The following is a 24,585-nucleotide window of genomic DNA, read 5'->3' as shown; positions in this document are numbered from 1 at the left end:
TTTATGGAGGTCTTCACTTATAACTTGTCACAATTCTGTGTAAATGTATTTTATACAAGGAATTAAAAATGAGTATCTCTTAAACTTGAAGATTATCAATATCGGGTCACATTGAGTGAACAAGCTGTAAATAAGCCAATTTACAGTTCAAATTGCACATGCCCATATAAAGGTCAATCATACACACAACATAGTTTTAAGTCGGTTGACTTTGAACTATGAATTGGCTCATACAGTGCTTTTCTCTAATGTGGACAATACTAACATACAGTAACACTGGTCTTAAAAATGCAGTCTCACTCTTTAAATAACCAAAAGCATACCAATGTAATAATATATACATTGTAAACATTTACCTAAATGTTGTCGAGTGTTTAACAGACTAAATTTATAAAATTGATTCCAAAAATAGGTTATATACCAATATTTGCAAAAAGATAATGTGATAATACCATCGATATAACATTGAATAAATTCATTAGCTTCCAAGAATTGTTTGATTATTCTTTTTTGTTGAAACAGTATCGTTGGAAAAACTTACCCGATGTTTAAGTATACCATTGATATGGTTTAAAACAATATAGAAGATAAAACAGAAAGATCAATCTTATTTTACAAACAAAAGTAGTATTAATATATTTTATTTTTATAAATAATGAAATAAAATTCTTCAGTCAATTTTGATAAACCCAAAGTATGGACAATTTTTTCTACATTCATCATATTGATGTTTAATTATTTATTAAAATGCCTAATTATACAGTAGGCCAATTGGAAATTTTATGTTCATAATTATACTGACAATTATAAGATACACACTATTCTAGACACTGTTAACCATGGTAAGAACTAAAATACCTTACTTTAAAGCACATGGCATGGATTTCTACACATGTAAACAAAGACAGTGATCTATTAAATTTCCTCCAATTTACCTTTAAAGCCTGTGAATTAATTCCTTCCTGGGTAAAACAATCCAAAAACTGATTAAATAATCTACGCAACTGACTGATAAACACCCTAGCTTGTTTGGTGATAAATCCTGGACACATAATATTCCTTAAATAGCTTCAAATTTTCACTACCCACTACCTCGTCATGTGGATCCTGTTGTTAAGTGGTATAAACCTTGGTCATCCTAACGTCAATATATAATGGAATAGACCAGTTCTACTGTAAATGACTAAGCATAATTTTTTTAAGCATGCACAATGCTCTAGCTTAATTACTCTGGATACATCAGTGTCTTTGTAATCTATAAGTAACAATAGGCATTCCTGGCCCCCGTGAGGGCTCCTATCATAATAATGTCAACAGTTTTACCTCCAAATACAGTACTTAGCTAATGTCTATATTGAGCTAAGTAAAGATGGGTAATATTAAAGATTAAGTAATTTATAATACAGGGGATCCCTCCAATTAAAACCACTTTTGGTGCCCCAGTTGTCATGGTCTTTATCAGCTATGGTATGGTACGGTATGGCTAATGCAAATAATATAGTACAGGGATTCATTTGGGACCAAATCATGTATTGATTGTTTAAAATTAAATTTCTAAGTATATACCTATGTTTTGTGACCACCTTTGAAGGTAAAAAGAATACTGTACAGAAAAGGGGTTTTAACTTGCCCTTTAAAACAAACCCTGCCTAAATACAGTAGTACATCCCTTATATAAAAATGATTTACCATTAACTGTAAATACTACAATTTGATACAAACGATCATAAATTTATTGTCAAGTCATCGCCATCAAACTATTTCCTGTGTATGATATCGTTATCTTTAATGAACATTACTTACTAATGATACGTTAAGATGTAGTCGTAGAAATGCCAAATTTCTGTGATCTGCCATGACTTTCAAGTAACAAGCAATTAGCATGCCTCCGTGACCTATGACCCACTATAGATTCTTGCTGTATATTCTCTTTGTTGTCTGCGTTGTTTTCAATGATATTATTGAATCAATTAATCTATCACCACAAAACATATCTAATCAACTTCGCCACTATGTGTACTTCACACGTACTAATGCCTGAACACATGTTTATTTCCACTCTAGATCTATTAAATTTCCTGCACCATGAGTAGTAAAAATCACCAACATCACTAATTCCAAGCATATCTTTTCATAATACTGTACTGTAAGTTAAAGGGCTTATACAGGATCATTGGTCCAACTTTGACTAACGGTAGCAGTGGCGGATTTAGGATTTTGAATTAGAGGGGAGGGGGAGCAGGGAGGGACTTCACAGTTTGAGGGTACATACCACCTGAGCCCTACCATTGTTGGGGCTGAGGAAAAAAAATCATGATTATGGCACCAGAAAAGGCACCCTCAGACCTACAATTATTTTCATTTTTCTCCATTTTTTAAAAATTCTAAAAAATTTACGTGGGGCCTGGCCCGGCTGCCCACCCACCCCTGAATCTGCCACTGGGTAGAATCATTCTCCTGAATGAAAGTAAATAGTAGGCCTACAAAAACATCTTAATTGTTTCCTTCAATTATTCAACAAACTGTTGCTGGATATGTAACTAGGATATAACTTAGTGTGGGTTCCTACTCACTTTGAAATTGTTTTCATTTCAAAATGATGTAAGCTTTCTCAACATTAATTGATTTGTTGTATGGATACACCCACAGGAAGTTGTTTTGATATTGATACTGTTCCAAGTGATGAATCATGACAGACGGGATGATGGACACACTGACAGCCAGACAGTTAAGCTCAAGTGACATCAACACACCTCTAGCACAGCACTTCTCTCTGGTAAAACAAGCCAAAAACAATCGGAGAACTTTTAATAAAATAAGCCTCTGAAGTTTCAGACTCTCTCAGACTTCGGTATGTTGAAAAGATGGAAGCCATCTCTAGTCCTAATGAATCCAATATTATGGTACAAATCCTAGAGAAGTACTTGGTAACCCATTCTTTACCCTATGGTTCAATCATCTTTGTAATTGTAGGCATATAATGGGTCCCTAAATGCTAGGTTCAATTATGGACAATTGTGGGTACTAAATGGTGCGTCAATGAATGGTTTGTAGCCGTGAGCATTTTATTTGCGGGTACAGAATCTAGGAACCAATTACTTCTTTGTGGGCATTTATAGGTCTGACCATCTCATGGGTGTTGGTGGCCTTCGAAGGGTGGCACCGATCATCTAATTGATCATATGCATTGGTATGAAGGCTTTGAACACTCTGAGGCTGATCACCTTGACTGTGGACTTTAGTGGCTCTTCTAAAACCTTGTATGATCAACTCCAACAGGTACGTATTGATCTATGTAAATAATTATTTATATATTAGATTCTTTTTATGTAAATAAGACATCACGATATCTCAACCAATTGAACATCAAGTATTCAGGATGTTTACATTTCTGTTGCCCAAGAATAATGAATGGGAGCTTGAACTATGTGATGATTAGCTCATTTAAGGAAAATACAAAGCAAATACATCAATTTCCTTCTAATTATTATCTGTCGTATAGTCTCTACTTAGACTGAAACTGGCCAATGATAAATATCGTTATTATGAGGTTTTGAGTGGAGTTATAGCTTGTGGATTAATGAATCTGTTTTCCAATCAAATCCTGAGATAATTTACGATTTTTTTCCTAAACAAAAAAATCCTGAGATAACCTATGATTTTTTCTTAAAAAAAACAAAACAAAAAAAAACCCATGACAAAAGCCTCATAAAATTACTTAGATTATACTTCAATTGTTTACAGTGTAAGACCACCTCAGGTGTAAGCCCACCTCCTACTTTATGCCTAATTTTGTATACCAGTCTTTTCTTGGGCAAAAGCCCAGAGTATGCTTAACTTAACCGACTTTTACAATATACTCTAAAGAATAACCAATAAAGGTTTTCAACTGGGCATGCAGTGATGAAAAAGTACCTTTTGGTTGAAAATGAGCTTCCTTGGGTATAAACCAACACTCTAAAATCAGCCCAATTTTGTGTTCAAGGAGATGGGCTTACACTAGAGGAACTACAGTACTTGGCAAATGAACTTGTTATTGATGTAACAACAAAGAAATTGGAAATTAATCAATTGAAAATATTGATGAAATTGACTATTTTGACCTTGAATTGACCATTTACTACCAAGTATGATGAAGCAAGACCAGTGAACAATTCCAACACAAAAAGATATTAATTCCACGTAAACCAACCATAGATAAGATTATCACTGGATGAACAACTAATGAGGTATCCTTCATAGCACTGTCAATTTACAATCGCTATATTAATTTTTTGGTCACAAATAACAATAGTAACAGTTTTTTTTTTATTTATGCAGGTGCATTCCAGTATTTATAAAGACTGATCTTCCAAGAGGTCATGTCGTTAAACAACAAGATTTTAAAAGCTGCGATTACTTGCAGCTTTGTAAATTTTGTATCTAATATTGCGCAACTATATCACGTCTGATCAGATTGCAACTCGAGAATGCATTGTTTGTAGCACACATCTGAGTCAATGATTACGTTACATGTCCAGGGCACTTGGCAGTATTAGTAGGTGTAAAATGGACTTTGTTCAGTCAATTAGTCCTGACAGCATTAATAAAGATATACAGTATCACCGGTGTTGAGGTAATATAATTGAGGAAAAAAGTTTAATTATTTGAATAGCCTTGTATATTTGATTAAGATATTTTCAATTAAAAATTAGAATTAAACAAATATTTTGCATGGTCATTAACTAACAAATCTAATAATTCTGTTCATATTCCTTGCAAAGACCCTTAATTAATTACCTGAGAATCAATTTTGATTTTCAGTAATCAGTGAAAACTGAATTGTTTTAATCTATCTCACTTAAGTTGAAACTTGAATATTATTGTATCTCTTCATTATTCTCCTATTTGGAATGTGCGGTGACAGTGTCAACAATGTAACGGCTCCTCTCAAACTTATCCAAGGTCCAAACTTATTTATTACTGATATCAACCACCTACGCTAAGCCACTTGCATCATTTATTTATTTATTTACTTATTTATGTCTTGCTAATATATTTACCTATTTACCTATTTAAAAAAAAAAATATTTATTCATTCATTCATTCATTTTTATTCTTATCATTTACTGTATTAACTTAAGTATAGCACATCAATATTACTATTAATTGTGTGTTATTTTTTCTTGAATTGTTATATGTATTCTGATATGTACTTTGAACAGGGGCGTGTTTCCTTTTTTACCTATCTGCTCTAACTTGAGTTAAATGAAATTATTTGTTACAATTCAATGCTTTTTTTACATTGTTAATACCCTCATTTGCCAAGGAGTTAAAGGAGTAAATAAAAATACGGATAAAAATTGGCGATCAGACCAACAAACATCAGACATATGAAAGAAAACAGTAAAATTGGACAGTTCAGAGAGATATTGTTGAAAAACAAATGTTCCTTTTGAGACTTGGAGGCCCTACAGTTGAGGGGTTTTCCCAGAATTCACCAGATTAAAGCATTAATAGTAATACTATACCAATATAAAGTAGGAGAAGAGCCAAAGTAATTTAAATCAATACCGCCATGTTTACATGAACAATAGTTTAAGGGTGAACAACCATGGCCAAGTACAATAGACACCCTTCTAATGATCACTTGCCAACAAAGGGTATTAGAAAGTACAAGTAAAACTTTCAAGTACCTCAGCAGATAACAAACTGATAAGCAGTTTTGTAGACTTTGAGTTCCATACAATTTATTCTATCATTCAAGATACAAGGGCACTTAATAGGCCTATACCACGAAAGACATATTTATTCTAGTGATGGCTCCAGAAATTTTCCAACAAGAGGTCCAAAAAGGGGGTCCAAATCATAGGTTCCAAATAGTGTAGGGCCTCCACTCATGGTCCAAAGGTCAATGGATTGAAGCTCAATCGTTATATAGAGATTTTAGGGTATTTTTTTATACCACACTTGAGCAGCTACATGACCACATTAATAAGGAATTGCAACTTTGGTTGGATTTGTTCTTCTGACGTCACCAAGTTGTTGACAACAAGTGGTCAATTATCTTCCTACATAGTCGCCATGGCAAAAGCCTGTAAAGTCAAAGCGCTGATTCAATTCAATCTATACCACTTGTTCAATATACAGTATGATATACAGATGAAATTAGTAAAAATACTAAATAAATAATGAAATGTAGGCCTAAATAACATAATCAGAACAAGTAATGAAGCCAAAAATAAGCAGTTAAAAATGATTGTGGCCCTCTTGCATAGACCCTGGCATTAGTATGTAAAAAGCATGAGCCAAAAAAGTTGTAGGCTTACAATCAAAATATCAGGGGTTCGATTTCTAGGCTGACAACTTTTTCAAATCTCAAGCAAAGCACTTCTCAAGTTGTGGCTCTTTAGGCAAATGTGCATCCCATTCCTTTGCTCGAGTTACCTAGAAAAGAATCCCGGATCACGCCGGAGTGACACTGATTTGACATTGAACTGTATTTTGTTCTGGTTCATTGATTTCTACTCCTCAGGAGGTCCTCTCTTGCGTGATACAAGCACTTCGTAACCGCAAGGAAAAGGCACTATATAAATGACAATTATTGTTCACCTACTGTTGGAGTAGTCCGAATGCCAAAGTGCAGAATACTATAGACTACTGTATACTCCCCCAGAGCCGATGTGTTCTATAGGAATTGTTCAGTGATCAGGCCTGAATGTAATATGCTATTTAAAAAAAATTAATTAACAGTTTAGACCAGTCTCCTCTGGAGATGACTATCTTCATATACATATCAAATACAGTTAGCTAAAATCCTCAATACATTACCTCTGTTCTATTATTTAAATTGTCAATGGCAATTTCAAGATGAAATTGATACTATAAACAGTTATGACAAAAAAAAAATCACATTCACATCGCATAATTTGAACACAGGATGACCCAAGATAGAAGGCAATAACCTTAAACACAAAGCATAGCCCAACAAACATAATAGTCCTTTTCTGTTCACAGTAAAATCTCAACCAAGCGTTATTAATGAATTCTAGAAAAAACACAAAAATCCCCTTTGAATTTTCTGGGTAAAAGATCATTGAATTAAAAGCCAAGCACCTTTAAACAAAGCTAACTACACTTTTCTACCATTGTAAAATGTTATTGACCTCATTATGATCTACACCTCATATGAAATTTTACCTCAGCCTCAATTTGTTCTTATTTTGTTTGCTCAGTCTGCTTATAAAAAGAAAAGTGTACTCACTAACTGTACAATCGGGCCTAGTACATACAGTATTAACACTGATGCTTACTTATTAATCAACTTCTTCCCAAATATGTGCCTGGCCGTTCCCTACGTTCATCTGATCTCAATTTAATTTCTGTCCCTCGCACCAACACTAAGACCTTCGGACACAGATCATTTTCATTTGCTGCAGCCACACTCTGGAACGCACTACCACTTCACATTAAAAAATCAGCATCAATTCCTTTATTTAAAAAAATCACTCAAAACGCACTTATTCCAACAATAACATGAAGCGCCACTGATAATTACTTCGGTTTTTTAAATGGCGCTATATAAGTTCTTACTTTATTATTATTATTATTATTATTATTATTGTTGTCATAGTGCCAGATATGCTACCAATGTGGCTCATGGCGCTCTTCGGTCCCTGGTAAAGTAATTTATCATTACAAGTAAAATTTTGATTTGATTTTGATTTGAAGCATACACAAACAGCCACCACCATCTCTAATTCTTGGGAAGTATTTTAATCAGGCTGCATATATGTTCGTTAGAATATGAAATGATGCAATTTTAAAGTTTTAGCTCGAACTACACGTAAAGTCCATTTTTAGAATACCGGGGTTCAACTTAAAACCATTAAATGCCTTGTTATATTACATCCATGTACAGTGACCTACTTTCAATTTTTAACATCATAAAATTTAGCAGATAGAAAGATAATAAGTCTGTAATTACTCAAAAATTACTTACACCTGGTTGAACAGGTGAATGCGGTGGGTAAATCAAGGCAATGGACTCAAGTTCAAACTTATGGCAGTATCATAGCACAATTTGGCGGCAAGCATACAAGAAGGGGATCATATAAGAAATTGAGCATACAAGGATAGTAGTAGTAAAGGAGGTACTTAGAGAGCAAGAAAGTGCTGTACCACAATTTAAATGTTAATGTATAATATGTTTCCATCTTATCAGTATGGTAATTTTTGGGCATATAATAAAACATTTGCATTCATTATATTAATAAATCTACATTAAGTATTAAATAAAATTAAATATAATGTGTTCCTAGATCCAAAATATATTCAGCAAACTTTCTATGAACCTCTAGTGAATATATATTCACCCCTACAAATATTTGTTTATGTGGTCTGGTAAGTCATAAAATACTCTACTATATATTCAAATCAATTTGTATTGTTGTAGGCCTACAGTATGTACTCATGCAAATGCACTTCGTTGGCAATGGCTACCTTTTATACAAACTATTCAATGTGGTTGAGCTTGGTGTAGCTCCTGATAAATTAGGGCCCTAAAATTTTCACAAAAATGTAGTTAAAAAAAAATAATTTAGGCCTATGTGTACATTTATCTTTTGAAAGATTTTTTCACCACATTCACATGTAACAAAAAAACATATGGAAAATCTACCTACAAAAATTAAGCAAGGGTATGCTTATCAATATAAATCTTTTGATACATGATAAATCTATTTTATCTGGGACACGCATCCTGAAATGAATGCAGCAGGCAAAAGCAAAACAGGTGCTGCATGGAGGGGGAAACCAGTGCAACAACCATGCACTGTCGTATACAGGGGCCTAGACAATAAACACCCAACGATATCATTGCAACAAACACACCTCCAAGCGCATGTTTTCGTTGTATCTATTATCTCGAGTCTCTGAGGGCGAGTCAAGGCGAATCTTGTATCATAGAGTCAGCTGTTTGCAACGGCAAGGCTAATTATCGGACACTATTCAAGCAAGTCATCAACACCTTACAGGAAATTCATTAACTTATTAGTGTTAGGTTGGGTCAAATCATTTACAGCCATACAGTATGTGTCATTTTTTTCATTAGCACTTGAGCAGCAGATCAAGTCCGTCAATCACAGAGAGAAATAGGCCAATCGTTGCATGATGACACTAGCCTAGAAAAAAATTGCTTACTTGCGAAAAATTTTCACCATAATTGATAGAATACAAGTATACCTATTGTGCTGTACTAGATAACTATGAAAAGGTTGTTACTAATAGTGGGGTGCTTTTTTCAGGTCAACTGATTTGCTATTCTGTATTAACTGCCTACACAAAATTATGTACAATCGTTTTAAATGCTTATTATCCTTTTTTAAAGTTTTTTACGGTCCGCAAACAATGGACGCTTCATTGCAAATGAATCACTATAAATCACTTGAAACTCCTTTTATCTTCAAATCACCCCCAACCTTTATACTTGTTCCATTAGATCAGGTGCATGTCAATAAATTACTTTATTGCTTTTCTTCCTTTTATAAATTAGCTTTAAAGTTGGGCTCCGGAGGAAACACAATTTTTGATATGTTGTAGAATTGATGTTGCTTGACGAAAAACTATTATCCTGTCTTAGAAAAATCAGTTATACAAAATATCAAACAAATGTTTTCTTCTGAGTCTGATTAATAAAAATGCCCAGGGTCCTTAAATTGTTCAATATCAAACAAAAATGAGCAAAAATATGCAAATTTTTAGTCAGGTCGCCAACCGGACCACCTTGAATGGTCATAGACATAAAATTGTGGACCTCAGCCCCAACCATGATGAGACTGAGGTGGTTTAGAATTTCCCAACTACAAAATGAACTTTCTGGGCCCTCTTTTTAACCAATCCTATAGTTATAGATACATACTTAATAACTTCTCCTTATTTAAATGTCATATAAAGTTTGTCAAATACTAATGTACCCCATGATTTACCTTAATTTTTTCATTAATGGACATCCTGATGTCAAATGATACCCAAATGGGCAAATCGTAGGTAATTATCCCTCAAAACCTATTTTCTTTCCCTTCTGCAACCCATGTTTTAAATGCATCCTACCTTTTTTTTTACTTTCACAAGGCAAAACACTCAGGAAATCCTGTAAAAATCCTATCACCTTGATCATAAAGCAATATCTGTGGGTGTCTAGCATCAGCTTAGGATGACGTACTGGTATGCAGTTGCAGCCGGCTTTGTAAAAGGAATAATTAGGGCTTCATTTTATACATTAAAAAAGGCCAGTGAGAAACATTTTAAAAATTCCTAAAACTAATTTAGTAAGAATTTCCTTGTGGAACAGATGATTGTAGTCAATGTACTTCATACTGTTTTTCTTTGAATACGACTAACTGTAATCCTTGTTTAGTTAATAAAGATCGTCAGAGGGTGGGAAAAAAAATTCTTATAGCATAATGATTTTGCCAAAGCATCTAGGCAGAGACAGAAAATAAAAATATTTTTTTTTATTGATGAATGTAATGAGATTGATAAATGTGTTAAATTTAAATAATTAAGGGAGAAATATATAAACCAAGTCTGATAATAAGACTTAGTTTATGTAAAGCATTTTGTGTGTTTGTTTTTCTTGTGACGGGATTGCCACTTTGAAGAGTAAGTTCAGAGTTTGGCATATCCTTCTCCCTGTACCTAAAGCTGAATAAAAAAAATGAAAAAGTCAAACAATCACAGCATTAAGTAGTAAATCAATCCATCAATTAGTTTCATATTTCACTGTAAAGACTTCTTGCACAGTAATTTCAAATTGACAATATTTAAATGGAAAAAAAAATTAATTTTGATTACTATTGCATCATCTTTAGGATACATATGATCAATATACTCAACAACAGACAGGAAAGCTGTCTAAATGGCATCTCTCTGAACAAAGAAATTGTAGACATAACAAAACCATCGGGGGTGGATCCAAGATTCTTTAATGGAGGCGGGCACCACTTCTCTGAATAGTGCAAAGTGAGGGGTACTTGTGTGGGAATAGGAAGGAGGTGAGGTTGGTTTCCGATGAAATATGTATGCATAATACATGCCCAAAAATACATGTTCAGTTTATACTTTAATTATATATTAATATATTCCTCTTCAAAGCAAAAAAAAAAGTGATTGAGACCTATTTATCCCATTAAAAGGAAGTTTAGATTTTCTGTTTTTTTCCTTCATGATGTGAGAAAGGAGACAAAGGAGGGATTGGAAAGGGATACAAAAAATGTTTAAATGTTATATTTGGCATTTAATGCTAATTACTGGTCATTTTGCTCTACTTTATTATATTCTTAAATTCCAGTCTGGCTCTCAAAAAAAGTCCTCCCTCCACCCCCGCCCCCCTTTTAACAAATCCTGGTTATTGACCGGTCAGACCAACCATTGTTTGAAAAATTATGTTTTCATAAATTCAGACTAGAAATAAAAAGATAATGAAAAACATAGATTTTTCCTGAGATAACATTAACTAAAAATAAAACATAAAATATTACAGATGCACCTCTTTCATGACTGCCCATGCCACAAAGCCTTAAGAGTATTTCGAAACTAACAACAGATCAAATATTGATTTGATCAGACAGCAACCAATTGATGACAAACAGTTAAATAATTGAAAATTCATCGGTACAAAATCAAAAGCAAAAACGACGGAAGACTGGAATAGCACAGGGTAAATACCAAAGTAGAACGTGACCATGGATGTGGTCACTTTCAGGAATCAAAAAAATAACCTGGTATTTCAAGGATTTACATATTCAATATTGAATTAAAACGAATGTGGGCGGCCAGATAAATGGTGCAAAAGTGGTATGCAAATCAGTCAAAGTGGGTGTGAAATGATAAGAATTTTTATGGAAATTGGTTTAAAAAAAATGGTAATTACAATTGAAGAAATAATAAACTATAATAAATAAATTTATATAGTGGAAAATGAGGTTTTTATATAGAAGTAGTATAATGTTTACGATAGTTAAGTTATGGAAGAAAGTTTCTTTCGAATCTATGTAGAAAGAATAGTACAGCACTGTGCTTTTTTGGTATTAATTTAATTGTAAAGTTTGTAATATCTGTTATTGCCCTTGAATGCATCGTCAATCGACGAGTGCCAATGAAATGAAAGCGTACAGTATGTTTAAACAAATAAATAAATAAATACTTAAATGATATTATTGAAAGTCAGGAATGCTTTTCATAAGACTGTATCAACAGTACGGTACTAACACGGATGTCATAGATAAGCGTATATTTTTTTGTGGTTTTTAATGCAAGCAATTTAGTAGGCTTACGGAATAAGGATCAAAGTACTCTATATTTACATTGTTATCATATTAGGAACAATGGTGAATATATCTAGCAATAAGAGAATAGATAGTATGAAGTTATTTATTATTTTATATTCAATCTTTTGACAGAGATATGAACCTGTCTCTTATACACATCTAGATGTGTATAAGAGACAGATCTTACACAGTGACAGATACAGCACTATAATATTTCTGGGGCACATGTGTTGGAGGATTGACATAGTTTTATACAACTATTTATTTTTATTAGATGGGTGTAACCTTTGCCTGTTTCCATTCCAAAGGGAATGTGGAGGTAAAGAAAGATAGGTTAAAAGATAGGTTAAAAAGAAAGATAGGTTAAAAATATATTATAGATAGTATGAAGTTATTTATTATTTTATATTCAATCTTTTGACAGAGATATGAACAGAATGACTATACTACTATACTCTATTATAATTTAAAAACAGATAGCTCAACATAAAATTTGCTAGACATAAGTTCATATTTTGGACAAAAAATGAAAGAAATCAAAGTAACAGCTATAGAATTAGTGGTTTGACAATTGGATAGACGTAGTACAAGGCCTATTGTAAATTGGCGATCTGTGAGCAGTAAGGCCAACTAAAAAAATTACTAGTTTCTCTGTCTCATCAATTTTTTTTAATTTCCTTTATTTTACAAAATGTACAAAAATCTGGTTAACTCGCATCAGTAAAATTCCTCTCTCAATCGTTTATGGCTGACGATATATGGTATGAATCATGTCTAGTGCTTCTTTTATTGGCTTTCAATGTGTCTGCTTGGTAAAAGTGAGAAAGTAGTAGCTGTTTCCCATCGGCCATCTTGGATTTGCCCTCTCAGGGTTAAAAAAAAAAAAAAATTGCCTTTTCTCCTTTTTTAAAAAAAATATTAGGACGAGAAACTACTTTGTTTTTTTTACTGGACCTAATGATGTAAGACAGTCAAAATTGGAAATAAAGATGGCACTATGATGATTGATAAAATACACAAGTATTTCAAAATTTCATTTTTTTTTTTGGCCTGAGGCTTCAAAAATGAATACCGTCAGGCCTCATGATAGACTGAATCAGTATATTATTATTCAGCCTAAAAGGAGATAGGGCTCAATATATTTCTAGAAAGTAAAAATGTTCTGGACTAGCCAACCTACACTTCATTTATTGCCAATTTAGGTGAAAAAGCTTGACAACAGTAACCCACGATCTTGACAAACTAGGGTATGAACAAAAAAGCAGCCCAAAATCATGTACCATGCTTCGAAGACTTTCTTTCAAGGGGTGGGGCGTTCTACTTTGAAAACTTGTGGCGCCAGTCAACGAACATTGACTGAAGGAAGCAGTAACCAACCAACTCACACTTGTGCTGACTGGTTGGTAGTAGTCAGTGAAACTGTTTACATTTTAAAAAATAAGCAATTTAAGTTTGTTTTCTAAAAAGAATTTCAAATTGAAACTAATTAATACAAATTATGGATGAATATAGTGACATATAAAATTATCTTACATTCATTGAAGTATATTATATGAAACTAACACCATTATGCAGGTAATAAAATCATACAAAAACGGCAATAAACTATGAAACTCGGTGTACAGTTATAAAATGAATAATCTATAGTTAGGTCAAGGTCAGGTACTTCAAGTTCTATATAGTCTAGAAGCTATGTTAATCTGTGATTTGGTAAACATGACTGAAGCAGATTGCAGATTGAAGTACTATCATAGTGTACAGTACATTAATGATTGAACTAGTAACATATGTGTGTTAATGGTTTGGCTTGTCTTTGCCACATATTGAAGAATCTACCATGCAGATACTGAAACCAGTGGTAAATTCTGACAAATATATAAAACGTTTAATTAATTACTTACATTGATTAAATAAGTTGTCAGTCCTATGAGAGACACTCAAAGCAATTTAGTTGTTGCAGATCTACATAATTTTTACAATAACAAGAAAATTCTATAAATCAATAATGTTAAGCCAATTGCAAGTGACTACAGAATTTACCAAAATGAAATCATTCTTGAGTGAAATCACTGTAACATTTGAAAAAATGTAAAAATCCTAAATCAATCAATATGAACACAATTAATTGAGAATTGAGGTAAACTATAGAGAATTTGTTGATTTACAAGATTCTGCAAGATCCTAAAACTACATGAAGTTTCTAGGACACTTTGGAGCAAAGGAGTACCTTATAGGCCTATAATAAAATGCATGATAAAAAATAATAAATTAAAAAAAAGAAGCCAATATCATTGCCTGTTTTTATGTTTTATTTGACCTGAAATTATTGTACACTTTTTTTAAGAACCAGTAAATTTGCTGGTAAAATTTGCTCAGACTCAGTGTGCTTATTTTTTTGGCCAATTTCAGGCTCAAAATGTTCATGTTTTATATGCCTTTCAGAGATAAAAAATTATTAATGCAAGACAGTATAGAACGGTATTACAGTGTCATACCTATTACTACTACTGTATGTGACTAGCTTGATTTGTTGGTTTTCTAGTTTCTTTTAATAAACTCAGTTGACCTCAGCATCAATTTGTATTTATTTTGTTCTTATTTTTTTAGCAGTCTCAGCCTCAGCGTTCTTATAAAATGTGTTCCTATAAAAAAAAAAGGAAGTGTACAGCATGCCGAAAAGAATTATGGGAGATATGACATCACAATCAAATGACCTATACTTGAGTGATTTTATGAGACAAGAGATTTATGGTCTGGAATATCATTTACTATTATCACTGGGGTTCTGAACTTGGTATGAATGCTCAATACTTTCAACTAACAGTAATTGAATGATGCTCTATGAATATGATTGGAAAAAAACATGGTAGAATCATTATGGTTGGATATACAGTAGGCCTGTAGAACAAAGTAAGCCAACAAGATGATACAAGAACTGTTGGAAACTTGTACTACTACTACTACATAGCACATAACATTCATGTATATGTTTCCTAAAGTAGTACCAATTATGTTCAAATTAAATTATTTCTTTGTTCTTTGAAAATACTATTAGAATAATATTAAGTATTCCGTAAACATTTAGTAAGTGCTTCCTACATTTTATACTGATACAGTGATAATTGTGTTTATTGGTCTTCTGTTACATATGTGATAGGTATACTGTAAACTTATACTTTGTAATGTTTTCCGTAAAAAAAAAAACCCCTCTTTTTCTTAGAATTTTTACATATATATTGTGGTATGATAAACTACCCTAAGTTTCAAATCTTGTAAAAATGCCAGAATTTTCCTATAACAATTCTACTTCATATACTGTAGTAAATTACCAGTAACTACTGTAGCCCTGAAGGAAAACAATACCCAGAGTGAGAATAAATAAATACAAAAAAAATTACAAATAAACTATCATATCGTTAAGTAAACCATATTTTATTTTTCCCCTATCAGATACAAAGGCTCAGAATTGAAGTTTTTGGGGTAAAAACCTTCAGACAATGGCCAGAACAAACAAAAAAAACTATCCTATTACAGTATATTGACACTACCTTCTACAATGTCAAAGTCAATTGGATAGCTTAGAAACTAATAATCATGCCAGACTGGATGTAAACACACTGAAGCAACACGTTCAAGGTAAATGTGCCCCTTTTTTCAATGCCTGAAAAAACTCAATTTGTTAAAAAAAACTGTGGTTATATCTATGTCACTGTACAACTGATGAAATGATAAGGAGGTTCGAAAATAAACTCAGTCCCTACTCTACTAACCTACTTTTTTGAGGAAAAAACAATAAACTTTACATGGCCATATTTTATACATTAATATCCAAAATAGGTCACAGTTTCTTGAATGTTAATAGATATTAATTAATAAATAATGATGAATGGAAAATTCTGTTAAAAAAAACCAAACATATTTATAGAGTGTGATCCTTCCAGCGTATCCTAGAAGGTCGGCTGATACAGTATACAGCGGCCCTATTCAATAAATGAAATATATGTGATGCTTTTATCAACAAGGTCTCTTTATCAGGCTTAGGAAGAAGACTTGTTTACAGATAAAGTCCTACTGTCACAGGAATTGAACCCAGGACTCTGGTATTACTAGGAAAGCATCTTAACCACTAGCTATTCAACTTTAAGTTATTTACAGTGAGAATAAATTTAATGAAAAATACTGTACATTTATTTACATCCTAGTTCCATCAAGTGTGTAGCCTGCTTACTCCTAATGTTAAGAAAATCTAAAAATAATACTATCATGGGTAGTAATATTAATACTACTGTAGGACAAACAAAATGATCTGTTTGTGGTGTATGCTAAACCTGGTTATTATTTAAATCACTCTCGATGCGGTTTAATTTATAAAAGAAAGATTATCATGACAGCACTTATGTCTGTGAAGGCTTTACAACTCTTTCCTCATTCCACTGGTTCATAGTACGCCTTTCTAATAATTACGAAATTCCATGTAAACGTGTGGGCCCATATGGTTGCGTAAGGTCTAACTTCTATCATCAGTATCTGAAACAGGCATCATATTAATAGTATGTGTGCATAAAATAATTGCCTTTTAAGGTGATCAGGTCAATAGTCTACATTGATAATGATTGTTCATAAATAATGCCACCAAAATTTCGTATAAGTAAAAACACCACAATCGTGATCGCGGACTCATTGAGCCCGACCGTATAACAAACATGTTTCGAGAAAACGATTCTCATCATCACACATGTATGTAAATAAGCAAATTGATTGTATTGTCACAAAGGAACACGTTTTCCTACAAATGCGTCTCTATAAATTGCCGATTCCAATAAAAAAACATATATTCGATTTTTATTACATGGGTTCCAAGTCTTCAGAATTTACATTTTTTGTTTTTATACTCTATGTAAACATTCACTTGGAATGAAATCTATGTATGTAAAATTGTTAAAAGAGAAGGCCTCAGTTATGGAGAACCCAGTGTAAGTGTGCAGTCATTGGATCACTCCACCCTTGTTTACATACAACTTGAAAGCCGCAGCGTATCTTGGCAAGATACAGTGTCTTCCTGAATCAAAAAATATAACAATTATGGTACACTAACATTTAATCATGATTTCAGTTCAAATGTACTCGTCCATGCAAGCTAATTTTTCTGCAGGAAGCTGGCCTGTTTAGAGAAATTCAAGCCTGTTTTCGTTGCATACACAAATATGGGTATAGTATGATAAATGATGGCAGTTGGCTTCTGTTACAACTGAAACATTCTGTACTTTACTAGCAGTCTTTTGAATCCAACACGGCATACATTTTAGCTGAACTTTCAGAACTCGTACATTTTAAAATTAAATGTGTAGAGTCTGCATTCTGACATAATAATAATAACTGACATTATAATTATTGGCTCTATACATGTTGTTTACAATAGACTAAACAAAGCTATACTATCCTACACTATGGATATTTATATTAAAAATATTAGTATTATTTACACAACGGATGAGTTATGCAACATATGCGTTTTGCATAAATTGGATGAGGACGGCATACTACAGGTATATTGAGTCTGCATCACATGGAGATACTGTAGATAAGCCTTTTTATGATTTGACCTTAGATTGACCTCAAATTTAATTCATTCAATTTACAGCTACAGTCTGGGGCTTGAAATGTATGTTAAATGCAGGATCGACTGCATTGCTATATGAAAAAAACAACTATAAAATGAAAAATAAATATAATAAAATCTTTTTTTTAATTGATAATTTAAAAAAAAATATACCTCAAGATGAAATACTAACCATTAAAAAAAACTCATTATTGCTTCTATTATCATTAATATGATAACCATTACTTTATAACTATCATTGTGGATTACAAATACTGTACTTTACAGTTAGCAGTAAGTGTGTAGGAAGTTACCATCATTAACCAATTAATATAAACATCACTAAATGAACTGTGAAGATTTGTAGTGTAAAAATAAAAATTTGGACTCCTAAAACTCACACTTACGGTGTGTTTCTACTGATAAACACAAAATAATCGATTTTTTAAAACCATTTTTTTTAATGAGCACCAGACAGCCTGCTGGCGTTGCAACTGCATTTTTGATTTTTCGAAAATCGGTTTTCGTGACAGAAATTACATCACCATTTTGTTTATACAACACGTTATTTTCCTAACTGTATAGGATAGTATCTTTATCATTCCTGTCATGATGACGAGGAGTAAGATACGATGTGGGGTGAGAAGGCAAATGTTTTCGGCTGTGCTCATCGGCACAATTATGAACGAGGACAACGGTAGGCCCAAAAGAGCGGAGAGTCCTGGGCGCAATATTTTCCATCCCACACAAAATAATTACAAAACGAATTCATCACTCCTCATGTTTGTTGACGTTTTTAGCTTGTAGGCCTAGGACATGAACAAGAGGACAAATTTTTTTGAAAGTTCGCGCCTAATACGATCTAGTCTTTGCAGTGATTGACCTGGAGGTCACATTTTACCTGATAATCGTTTTTTTTGTGTTGCAGCTAAAAGGTGCACAGCCAAAATCGGTTATTTGCCGTTCAAACACGCTATACATTGCGTGTCTTTAATCGATTTTTTTTAATCACTTTCTTTAAACTGGTCCCGTTTCTACTGTGAGAATAAAAGCGATTTTTTGAAAAAGCGATTTCCAGTAGAAACAGGCCCTTACTGTAGTTGATAGTCAAGTTTTCAAGGACAAAAGTTTTTTTTTGTATATTTTGAATGCAATATTGCATTCAAAATATACAATATTACAAACATTTTAAAACAAGAGAAACAATTTTAAACCATTTAAATTTCTACAAAATGATACACTCATAAACTCATAAAAAAATAGTGAGGTAAGTCAACTCGTAGCATTCCAATGATACTTACTATCAACAAATCTCTCAAGTTGTACAAGATCCTCAATTGTGTTAAACCCTTTTGATTAGTTATCTTTCGTTAACTTTATAAAAAAAAAAGCTTAAATATTAGCTGACCTTTGGACCATTTCAAATCCAAATCCTTTATGGTTTTTACAGCAATAGGAGATTGTTATTGGCTACTGTTGCAGCAGCAATAAAATATTGTATGCCGGTGTCAATGAACCAACTCCAAGGAAGCCTGCCTAGAGATGATACTAATGATAAGCTGGAACCAAGTCATAAACCCCTTTAATGAGCACAATAATACAATACATGATGACTGATATTCTACCACAACCATCTGTGCAAATCATAGGTAGGCGTGAATGTGAATAAAAATTGGGAGTAAGAAAATAGGTAATTGCAATATACTGTATATTGTAATGGAGGCATACAGCTGTTATACTACAGCAGCTCTCTCCCAACAGACATACTGTACCTAGTCTCACTTTTTGAGACTACTATATATCATCCTTATTATTTTAAGTGAAACAATGGGCATATTCGACTGGTTCATGTCGTTGACTACAATTTTCCGTTGAGTATTATTTTCATTCGACAGGTTCGCAAAATAGACTTTGTTGACAACGAAAATTAACGTAAACCAGAGTGTGTTAATCAGCGTTACACTAATTTATCCAACAACATTTGTGTGAATATAATTTAGACTAAATTTCAAAAAATAAAAATTATAATATTTACCTACATGAAGTCAAAAAATAATTGTAGGCCATTAACAGAATTCAAAAACTGGATTAAAATTTTTTTTTTTTTCGAAAAACCCATACTGCCACAAGTTAGAATTAGAGGGTGTTGTATATTAAATGATAATGAAATAAAATACAAGAAGTGAAACAAAAAATAAAAATAAAAAACAAATGATAGGCCCCCGCTGTATACACTAGTTACTACATCTAAGCTCTCTAGAAAGAGAGCACAGATGTCTATATTCATGTGCCTAGTCTACATTTGAATTGTAATATGTTAATACTGTACTGTCACTGAATCTCAACTGAGTTGGTTATACTTAATGTACATGATAAATTACACACAGGCTATGACTACTATAAAGACTGATTTGCAACACACAGGTGAGGAAGAATCTAGAAGAAAATGCCTTTAGGAAAATAACCAGAGATAAAAGAAAAAAAAATATTAGTATGAATACAAATTCCATTAATGAAATATTTCATTGACGAAATGATGAATAGAAAAATTTAAAAGATTTAGATGAAAATTAATCTTGAGTAGAATTCTGGAAATACTACAAAATATAGTATTTTATTTGATCCCAATTATGTTAGAAGTAAATTTGCAATATGCTTAAACATCATCAGTGGTAGATTCAAGGGGCCCAGCCGACCTAGGCCACCCAAATTTTTCAATATAAAAAAAAAACAAAAACAAAAACAAAAGAACAGGAAAAGAAAATTATATTAAATTTTTTAGTCTTAAGAGTTCCGTTTCCGGCCATCTAGATGCACCAGAATTAAAAATTTTCTAACCTCAGTCCCAACCACGGTGGGGCTGAGATGGTACAGACCCTCTATCTGTGGAAGTCCCTCCCTGGGTCCCCTCTATTTCAAATTCCTCAATTTGCCACTGATCACATTACAGTCTGTATTACAGGTAGGTTTGATGTAGGCTAGTAATTAAGTTGATTGGCTTCTTCCAATCTCAGGTCCTGGGTTCAAATCCTACATGATACCAGGAAAAACAGCTCCACTTACTAAGCCTCATGAAGAAACTTACAGCAGTTTACAAAGCATCATTCTGTCCTATAAAGTCAGTGTTCTTGCTGCTGGATGCTAGAGAAGTATCTATTGACAAAATCGTTTATGTATTAGCCTCAAAATGACTACCACCCTAAGCTTTAATATCAGTTTCCCATACTCATCTTCTCTCAAAATTAGACACTGCTGCACACAACATTACTATTAATTCAATCATGAGTAATTTGAACAGTGAACAGTTAATAGTTTTAACAGCTTCCCTGTTAGAATGAATTAAAGTTTGAGAAGATACAATTTGGTCAATGGTATTGAAAACCAACCAACTCTCAACACAGGAAGGAGTAGGCCCTAAATATAGTATTAATGGAAGGTCAAAGGTAAAGACATGCATGAAAATACAAAACTAAGTAATATCATATAGTAGTCTACACAGCTGACACATTGAAGTTATACACAAGAGTATTATTGTTATATATTATAATTGCAAATACCATTATTAAACCCATATTGTGATTGTGATCTATCACAATGATTGCTTTTTTAGATTTGTTTGTTTCTAATAATGTCTAATAATAAATTTTAATTAAAATTAATTATTTATTTTATGCTTATTAAATATAATTACAAGTGGCTAATTTTATTGGATTTTGAAATTAAATTTTCAGGATGAATTGAGATAGCACAGAAAAGACTACAGCTCCTAAAATAAGCCTTCTCATCCTAAGGTCTTGGTTCAATATTTCTTACTAAAGAAAAACCAAAAACATCCCAACTTTTAGTCTTTTAAGACAAAAGCCCACACTGTGTCAGCAGCCAATGTGATTCCATTAAGACAGCGACGTCGGATCGTTTTTCAACTACAATCAACTCAGACTTCCAATGATGGTCTGCATTACTCGTGTTGTGTCAAATGAGGTATCACGTTGAACGTGGTCAAATTTGTCGGCCAACACTGAGCTAATGTATTGTATAGTAGTATGCACCAAAGTTTTAGAATAGGCCTATTTATGTGTGTTAAGTTTCTTCAGTATCATTAAACATACTTGGTTAAGTGTACTTGTAGTGTAACGCAGGGGTTCAAAGTCTCGCAAGAGTCGCGGTGTCTCCCGGAAACCAACTTATCTTCTGCTAATTCATGATATTTGCATGCTTTTACTTAAAAATGTGTATGTTATCAATAGTCTCCTGTAGTCAGCTTGTGATGGGCATCATCACACGTACCAAAATGTAATTAGATGTGTTAGGAAATTTCATTATTTAAATTTAAATTTGGGGGTACAGTATGTGGATCATTAGGATGTATTGTTAGTAAGTAATTTCCCTACCTCAAGATGCAGATGTATCAGTAGGACCTCTAAATACTGTACAATCCTCACCCTATGATGCAAAGTTATTTTAGTCAGAATAAAGCCTCGTATTCTTGTCATTTTTTATCAGATTATACTACCCCGACAATAGTTTTTGTACAGTAGACACAAAAGACACAAAATTATATTTCTTCAATTACATTAATACAGATTTGGAACCTCTTGGATACTGTTACATATAAATAATAAAGTTTTAAAAAAAATAATCAAATCAAAGTATAATAAATCTAATAACTTACAGGAAATAGTACTCTTATTCAGAACAAGAATAATAGCCAGATATGAATTAAATCTTAATTGGTCATACTATTACCACCTTATTCACATACCTTCATATTTACTTTAATATTTCTTCCGGTTCTCTTAAAGGGTTTATATCAAAGATGTACAGTATTCTACATTCTCTATGTAACTATCTACATTTACTTATAATATGAATACACTGACACACGCCTATTAAATGACTGTTTCATGTATGATTTTGAAGGCTTATACCCTTACTGTAAAGTATTTTAAATGCATAGATGACACCTCAAAAACTACAGTAGCTCAAATTTGCACAGAAAACCGCTATAAAAATAGGCTCATAGAATTGTAACTTCTGTACATGTCAAAATTCATTGGTCATTAATAAGTCAAAGCCTAATTTTTGGCAAAACTTGTGTGCAAGTTGGCCCTTATTATATCTGAAATAACAGGTTTCTAGGCCTAAAATTGAGCGGAGGATACACTGTATTCCCTGTGCAGGCCTTACAATACAGCCTGGGTTTATACCTCTTTCATGGTTAAACAACAATGAATTTTTATATTATTTTACAATAGGTTACCAGGACACACCATAAACAAATCTATGTATTTCTTATTTTAAATCTAATGCAAGTAGAAATGAAATTTATCCTCTGCAAATATATTATTTTTTACCAAAAATCCATGACACATGACCTTAATCATTATGAACAAGAAATAAATACTGGAAATTCCTGATTCATAATCAGTAAAGTGACAAAATTATTATGTTCTTGAATTCAAGAAAAAATTGATTTTACAACTAAGAGAGAGTAACAGCAGAGCTACATACATAGTTACATATAAACATCCTATAATTATTGGTGGTGTTTACACCAACGCAGCATTGTAGTCTTAATAAACAAAAACACTACTCTTGGAAAAGACCAATGACTCATTCAGACATCATTGAAATAGGAACATTTTGATTGCAACACAACACACTTACCAGCATCTGTCAAATAGTCCACTCCATTTTGATGTACAACATCATTTTCAAAATCAAATTCGCCTGCCAATATATAACACCGTCATCATGCTTAAATAGTATCAATGTAAACCTTAGATAGTAGGAAACGTATGTTATAGAATCCTGCTAGACTGTTGTTAAATACATGTACAGTAGTAGTAGTAGTTTAATCAGCCTGCTCCCTGTCGCCCAGTCACAGCGTCACATTCTATAAAACACAGTAATGAACAACTGATGATTGATTATGAGTGAAGAAGATTGGTTGAAAACAGAAAGTAGATGAATTCTTTAACCATTTCAATATTTTCTGGATTTAAGTGCTCTCACTTAGTGGCTAACATGATAATCAAAGAAGGTGACTGCCTATGTGTGACCTTCACAATTGGAATTATGCACAGTCATCTCTAACAAAAAATAACCTATTGTGTTTGTTGCTAGAGGGCCATACCATTAACAGCACAGGGATGATGAAATAATTGTGAGGTTAAAACCTGGTATAATATTTAATCCTCCTTCATTTTAACAAATAATACAAATGTGCTCTATACAGTCAAGGTATGCCTCCAGGGTCAAGGTTTCTTTTTAGTCTCATTGTAATTGGGTAATAATAATATTGAATCTGAACGTGTATAAGAGACAGGCCAGAGGCATTTTATTACACAATTTCTTTATTCATTTATTTACAGGACTACATTCGTTGAGAGCTATGCTACACGATGTATTTATTAAGTCCTTTATTCGAACACTGTATTTACCTTTCTTTGATGATTTATATATGATTTAACAGTGTTAACGGCTTCCTTGATTTATATTATATATATATATAAATATATATATAAGGTCAGGAATAATTATTAGTCATTATTACATAACACACACATTTTAAAGTATACCTACAGGTATCAGTCAATGATAAAATCGTATTGGAGGGGGAAGGGGGGGATGAAGTGGCAAGTTCAATAAAAAAAAATGAATTGCTCATTTAAAAAG

The 24,585-nt window shown here is 32.6% G+C and overlaps 1 protein-coding gene across 2 annotated transcripts in view; it reads right to left on the bottom strand.

The window, feature by feature from the left end:
* The window catches only part of LOC117110596 (kelch-like ECH-associated protein 1B), a 39,845-nt gene extending 15,852 nt beyond the window's left edge, over window positions 1-23,993 (bottom strand). Inside the window, exon 1 of one of the 2 annotated variants that reach the window (XM_033253348.1) lies at window positions 23,575-23,993. The gene's annotated coding sequence lies outside the window, so the exon portion shown is untranslated. Of the gene's footprint in view, window positions 1-935; window positions 1,116-23,574 lie in introns of those variants that run through there. The other variant, XM_033253349.1, reaches the window with a different exon arrangement.
* Between the last annotated feature and the right edge of the window lie 592 nt (window positions 23,994-24,585).

The sequence above is a fragment of the Anneissia japonica genome, unplaced genomic scaffold (genome assembly GCF_011630105.1).
Source record: "Anneissia japonica isolate Jap-2015-1 unplaced genomic scaffold, ASM1163010v1 scaffold287919_len575428_cov197, whole genome shotgun sequence".
In the NCBI taxonomy this organism is placed as follows: Eukaryota; Metazoa; Echinodermata; class Crinoidea; order Comatulida; family Comatulidae; genus Anneissia; species Anneissia japonica.
Note: the sequence above shows the minus strand (reverse complement) of the source record. Positions and strands in the feature narration are given on the sequence as shown.